Source organism: Lissotriton vulgaris, chromosome 4_1, assembly GCF_964263255.1.
Source record: "Lissotriton vulgaris chromosome 4_1, aLisVul1.2, whole genome shotgun sequence".
Classification (NCBI taxonomy): domain Eukaryota; kingdom Metazoa; phylum Chordata; class Amphibia; order Caudata; family Salamandridae; genus Lissotriton; species Lissotriton vulgaris.
The window spans coordinates 1,312,928,643-1,312,936,209 of record NC_141691.1 but is presented as its reverse complement, the minus strand read 5'-3'; positions in this window follow the sequence as shown (position 1 = coordinate 1,312,936,209).

Below are 7,567 nucleotides of genomic sequence, written 5' to 3'. Positions count from 1 at the left end.
GTGAATATAACTGTGTCCTATTAGCCAGACCTTCATTTTCAAGGGATTTGTAGTCATCCTCCGATCGGTTGTGGAAGTGGAATGGTAGTTAGAAGTTGAAATTCTAAATAAAGAAAAAGGAAGAGGCTGGGTGTGGTTTAAAAAATAAAAATGATTGGTTGATTGTAACAAGTGGAGATTGAACAGTACGTTCCATGTTAATGTTTATGTTAAACGAAAAGTACTATTGGGTGTGAAAAAACAAGACATGTAACAGAGCTGTGTATTGGCAGGAGTTTCTGGAGGGAAAATAGTGTTCTTAGTTTGTTGTAGAACGTTAAGACATGAACTTTTGACCTGTGCCTTCAGCAAGGTGCAGAATGAGGTGTAACCATGGAAACAGCCGGAGATGGCAGTTGGTGATGGGTTCACTCTTTGGTGCCTCTGCATCTGAGTCTGTTCTCTGGTGGCAGGCGGAGAACTGTTTGTTATTGTGGAGATGAAAGGGTGATAAGGAGAGAAATACGACATAGCGTCTGGCCTGTAGAAGCGTGGGAGCAGTGATTAACTCTGAGTAAAGCGGAACTGTGTCGGTGCTTAGTAACAGTAAAAAAAAAATGTTAACAGTGGTATAACTGTCTTTACGGTGCGCGACCTACTAAGAAAGAGTTCACGGGCCGTAATTGGCTTGGAGTTTCTAGTATCAGTAAGTGAGCTCGAGAAAAGAAAACATTCAGGACTTTATTTATGAAGGCCTTGCGCCACCGGTGCGTTACTTTTTCCCATTTTAAAAAATGAGGCCCCGGCGGCGGAAGGTCTTTATAAATAAGGTCTTCAGTGTCTACAGTTAAGGTTATGTGAAACCCATGAATAGTTTTTCAAAATGAAATCATTTCAGTTGAGATTATGGATTAAAAGAGAAACCGTGAATATTTGAAATGTTTATTTAGAAATGTACTGTTTTAAAGGCAAATCATTATGTAATATGAGTACATAAATTGCAAAAAACACAGTAATTGGTATTGTCAGTAGTACATGGAATACAAACGCTATAGTTGAAGAAAAATGAATATAGTTGGAAAAAAACATTGTACACTCTTATAAGGAAGTATATTATATTTTAATAAATGGAAGAAGGTCTCTGGCCTTTCAGTTTAGGAACGATATATGAAAATGCAAGTGGTTATACATCATTACTTTATGAATCAGCTGTCAAACAACACGAAATCATAATGTCCATTGTTAGTAAAGCAAATAGGTCTGTTCTTCAAAAGAAAATATGGAAAAGAACGTGAACGTATAGAAAACCAAAAGGAAATGAGGACGTCAATGGCTTGTATAAGAGTTATTGAAGCATTGTTTAGGCAAAATAGGTAGATTCTGCTTGTAACAGGAAATCAGTTTTATCATTTGAAAGTATGTCAGCTATCCAATGGAAAAGAGTAAAGCAGTACTGATGATCTGTTATAATCGGAGCCTCTTTTACCATCAGAGGGCAGGTCGGTGGGTTTTCGATGTAGCTCGCTGTTAGGAAAGAGTTAACTGTCCATTGTGTAGGCAAAGTATGCAGCAAGTGCCTCTAACATGAAATCACTGTTATCATCTGAGAACATGTCAGCCATCCAATTGAGAAGATGAAAGGAGCATTCATGATCTGTCATTATTGGAGCGTCTTTTACCATCATAGGGCAGCTTGGTGGGTTTTCGATGTAGCTCTCTGTTAGGAAATCTTGCGCCGCTGCGAATATATTCCAATGACCCAGAACTCCTTGTATCGCTGCAAAGGCCATAAACCCTCCATTGTAACAAAGCTGTTCATGATCAAGTAACGGATTCATGAGGTGATTGTAATTCGGTTCAGGAGGTACCAAATTGCAGAGACATAAATCCAGGGCCCACGTGAAATCACAGCTCAGGCAATGAAATACAGGCTGCACACAGGTGAAATACGAATATCGAAATGATAATGCTGCTAATTCCTCCTGAGGCTTGAGCCGGGAGGTCATTTTTAATTGTGTTGCTGTTTTTTACTCTTTTCCCGTGTGTCCGTTCCCTCCCCCTCGCTCTTCATTTTAAAACTTAAAACTTAAATTTTAAAACTTAAATTGGACAGACCTACCCACTACATTAGCGCTGCTCGCTTACAGCGCGAGGACAGTCTCCCTTAGCGAGATTCCCCTTCTTGATCAGGTCGTCTCTCAGACCGGCCTCAGGGGGGACATCTGTTTGTCAGGGAAGTCAGGCAGCGGCCATCTTAGTGAGGGCTCGCGCTGCACGTCGCGCTTCTAGCGCTTATAAACATACGTATATGGCTCCGCGCAGCGGACGCGCATTGCGAGCGCGCCGATCGCGCGCCGGAGTCAAGCCAGAGTCCTGCCCGTCTGCGCCCGTCCGCGACCAGACGGGACGCGGGGCAGGGGACTCTGGTCATATTACTCCTACGTTACCATCTGAGGCTACGCCCTCCAATCAGCTATACCGCTACACTCGCGATAAGCTACTTGAGATCGGTAAGACCCCCACTAAATCATGCTATCACTCCCTAGACCCCAATGCACCGTCCTTACAATGCAACTCCTGCAACTTTCGTCTTGGCATTGTTCCCACCCCCAACCATCCTGCACCTAACCTTAAAGTGATGCTACTCAATTGCAGATCCATGGTCAAGCATAAATTGGAACTCCATGATCTCTTATTACATCATGATTTTGATGTAATGTTTCTAACAGAAACCTGGCTAGAAGAATCCTCAGCCCCAGAAATACTGGAGACAGTCCCGCAGAATTATAGCTTATTAAGAATTGACAGACCTATACAGCGCGGTGGAGGTCTTGCTATGATTTTTAAAAAAGAACTGGAATGCACCCTTACGCATAAGTCCATCACCAACAGCGAAAGTGGCACTTTCACCATTAAAGTGGCCCATGGCATGACCATCACCGGGATTCTCATTTATAGGCCACCTGGCAATGCCACTCATTTCTGTAACCAACTTATAGAAATGGCGACGCAACTAGCGATCAAACACAACAACTTCATGATACTAGGTGACCTCAATCTTCATTTCGAAGATTTACATGCTAAGGAAGCGCAACTTCTAAAGACCGCCCTTCAAGCTTTGGGAATTACCCTGCTATCCACCGCCCCCACTCATAAACATGGCCATCTTCTCGATCCCATTTTCGCCACCTGGGAAGGTATTGACATATTACCCCCGGTCCCTATGATTTGGTCAGATCACCATATGATCATGTTCAATATACCCAAGACCAGGTCCAAGAATAATGTCCACAAACCCTTGTATGCCAAGCGACGCAATTGGAAAAACTATACTCCAGAACGTCTGATAGATGAATTAAAAATCCACCCTCCACCCCAAGGCCAGTCCCTTCAAGAAACCTGGAACTCATACGAACGATGGCTTAGCAAAGCACTTGATAAAATTGCCCCCTGTACCTGCAAGCCCCCAGCTAGGAGAACAAAATCTGAACCATGGTTCTCAGAAAAACTAAAGGTAGCTAAAGCGCGTTGTAAAGTGCTTGAAAGGAAATGGAGAAAGAACTACTCCATGGAATTGAAGGAGACCTACAAAAAAGAACTAAGGACCTATCAGAGACTTATAAGAGAGGAAAAAAGTCTCTTTTTCCAAAATAGAATTGAAGAGGCCATAAATCCTTCTAAAGAACTGTTCCGGATCTACAAGGAACTAACAGACACGTCAAGCCTGGACATGCAGGACACGTTCTCTAACGATCTATGCGAAAAAATTGCAGATTTCTTTGTCAACAAAATAGAAAAAATTCACGCCACTTTCTCCACCCCACCCACTCCTAGTATGACAACCCCCCGCCGCATAAATCCACCCTTACCCATTTTCTTACTCCCGACAAAGAAAAACTGTTAAGCATAATCAACAGTATCCACTCTGGCTCCCCCAACGACGTGTGCCCGTTAGATAAATGCAAAACCATTATGGACATTGCCCTCCTGGACCAAATTAATCAACTCATTACCCTCTCTTTCGAAGAATGCCTTGTCCCGGAGGATTGGAAAAATGCCCAAGTCATTCCCCTGAAAAAAAAAACCAACGTTCCGATCACGCAATTTCAGAATCTCAGGCCTATATCTCTACTACCGCAATGCGCCAAAATAATAGAGAAAATTGTTAACATCCAACTTATGGCGTTTTTAGAGGAAGAAAACATACTTCACCCCACTCAATCCGGTTTCCGCCCAAATTACTCAACGGAGACTGCTGTCTTGTATTCCACGGAATATATCCGCAAGATGGTGGACGAGGGTGAAACAGCAGCGTTGGTCATGCTTGACTTAAGCGCAGCTTTCGATACTGTGCCACATGCCACGCTGCTGTCCCGTCTCTCAGACATCGGAGTTAAGGACTGTGCATTGGCGTGGATTAAATCTTTCCTTACCAACAGAACTTTTCAGCTTCACTGCCCGCCCTTCAAATCTTCTTCTCGGATCGTCAGCCATGGGGTTCCACAGGGCTCTAGTCTGAGCCCTACATTATTCAACATCTACATGGAACCCCTGGCCCAGATCATAGAGAACTTTGAGGTTGGCATTGTTAGCTACGCCGATGACACTCAGCTGATGTTTAGACTCACTCCCAATACTGAGGAGTATGCCGTTAACTTCTCGGAGTGCATGGCTGCTGTGGCAATGTGGATGGACAGTAACTGCCTCCGCCTTAATGGGATAAGACGGAGGTGTTAGTGATAGGGAACAAAACCTCCCTATGGTCCCAAGCGTGGTGGCCCACATCTCTCGGCGATTGCCCTCGACCTGTCGAGAAAGTCAGGAATCTCGGGATTATGATCGATTCAGATCTATCAGGTAAATCCCAAGTTAATAAGATCATTGGAAAATGCACTAGCACTCTAAGAATTCTCAGAAAAATTATTGACCTGATACCGATCAAAGCCAGGAAAACCATCGTGCATGCTCTTATCACACCGCACCTGGACTACGGGAATGCCCTTCTTTTGGGCATCAATCAAAAACATCTACACCGGCTGCAGTGTGTACAAAATGCAGCAGCCCATTTGGTATTAGGCCTGCCCAAAAGAACCTCTACCAAAACTGCATTATCCAAACTGCACTGGCTCCCCGTAAAGGAGAGAATAAAATTCAAGAGCCTCTGCTTTGCCCATAGGATTGCCCACAACAAAGGTCCTACCTATTTAAGGAGCCTGATGACCATTCACCGCCCTACCCGAAACCTGAGGTCCGCAGGAATGTCCCTTTTCAAACTCCCTCGCATCCACAAAGCAAAAATTGGTGGTCGCTCCTTTTGTTATCTTGGAGTGAAACACTGGAATGCTCTTCCGATTCATTTAAGAATGGAACCATCGGAAACTCTGTTCAGAGCTAATTTGAAAACCCACCTGTTCCCTCAATAACTTTGCCACTCTTGATCCTTTGTCTTGATCCTCGGTAGAGATTCTTTAGCAATCAGCGCGGGGATACACAGTTGTGCAGCCATGCGCTTTACAAATGTTTTATTATTATTATTATTATTATAATCGATATGAAGTATTCAAAATTGAGAGTGGTAAGGTGCCGTAGTACAGAAGCATTCTCTGTCGAAATAGTTCTAAGTGGTCCGGCTCGTTTGCGAAGGCAGGAGGGACATCCATTTTGAATTTCCCAAGATGGTAAAGGAAACGGCGCAGCACCGCTGGTTGTATAGCAACTCCACAGAATTAGGTCGCCGGCTATGCAGTGGAGAGGAGCAGAATGACTTGATAAATTTTCTAGGAGTCTAGTCACTTATATATTGCTTAGTAGTTATCAAAAAAGTAGCCTGTCTTGAAGTGGAGGATGCGTTAAAAAATAAGGGAGTGATTTGAGGGAGTTGTAAAGCAAGGTCAATTTTTTTTTACATCAATGAGGTTTTCTGTGAATGTTAGCTTAGTGAAAGATATGTGTGTGAGCAGATGCAACGTTCAGTTTTAAATGTGACAATGGCGGTCTTGTTCATGTCTTCCGATTCAAGGTCAGTATTCGCTGCCAAATATAAAGATGAAGAAACGCATGCGTGGGGTACATAGTCTGCATTCTTAAAGGAAAGCAAATGAAGGGTTATTTTTACCGCGTTAGCATTGTCGTTTAAAAAGTTATAGTGATTTCTATTATATGTTAAGAAAGTGTCACTGATGAAGACTGAAAATAAATCCTTATAAATGATAGGGACTGGTGTATTTTAGAAAAGGTGTGTAACATTACATGAATTGTGGAAAAAAAAATAATGTAATTGAAAGTGTATGGTTTGAAAATGAAAAGTAGAGGTTTATAGTTCACGTTTTGAAAGCAGTTGTAGAGGGTCAGATGAAAGTGTATGGTTTGAAAATGAAAAGTAGAGGTTTATAGTTCACGTTTTGAAAGCAGTTCTAGAGGGTCAGATGCATGATAGATTTATAAAAAATAGAACATGTTTTTAAATAGTATTATGGAAAAAATATGTGCCTTTATGTACTATTTACATTATCTGCCTGTTGCGTATTCTTTGAGTTTTAGTAATCCTGTGTCTTATAAGTTTTCTAGGGGCGGTTTGAGGTTCATGGTGGGTTTGGGCAGGGAGGGTAGGTTGGGGGTTTGTAATACGGGGTCCGGGTGGGGTGGAGTGCGGAGTTTAGTGAAAAGTGAGGGGGCGGGGAGTTACGGTGTTTGGTAATGGAGCAGAGTCAGAGGACGCCACATTTGTGTTATGGGGTGCCACGGAAATATGTATTTATTCTCAGAGGTTTATTATATTAAGGATATATATCAACATGGTGGCTCTTGTCGTTTTGTGGTTCTGTGCATGTTTATAATGCTGGCCCTGTAGTTTTTGTTTATGGACCTTATTACGACACACAGGGGAGCTACGTTGCACACTTGGAGATCAGAGACTTAGGAAATAAAACTTTATAATTGTAAGGGTCAAAGTGATAGAAATCGCCCGTTGTCGGTGTAAAAAATATCACCGCTATTGGTGGTATTTTCTACGGTGTTAGTGCTCGAAGGAGAATAGTAACATATATGTGAAAGCAAATTGTGTAACAGGCTCAGCATTTCACATTATCGCGTGAAAACAAAAGTTGCTTTTACATAGCAATAAGTCTCTTATAATTAAGGGACGGAGTGTATATAGTGCTATTTAGTACTCTGCTATGTGATTGATGTCGAATATTTCATAAGAGGAGGCTTTAAAAGTTTTCCGATAAACTAGTTTTCTAGGAAAGTGGGTGGAGTGTTCCGTGTAAATTGCAGAATAGAAACTAGTAAGAACCAATTGGAAGTGTTGTTTTAAAGTCACATGACTGCACATGCGTGTCTCGACGCCTGTACGCGATAGGTGGGTGCGTGCACCCAGTCGCGCACTATACGAAAGCGGCGAGAAAATATCAGCTAATATGCTCTTGAAGCTTGTTTTGGTACAAAGAGTTAGTTCTGAAAAGAACTTTTTTTTTTTTTTTTTTTTTTTGGAAACCAGTGTTATGATGCTTTTGATTTCTTAAAGTTGGTACGACATTTTTCAGTATGTTATACTATCCAAATAAAGTGAAGAAATTTAACTTTTCTT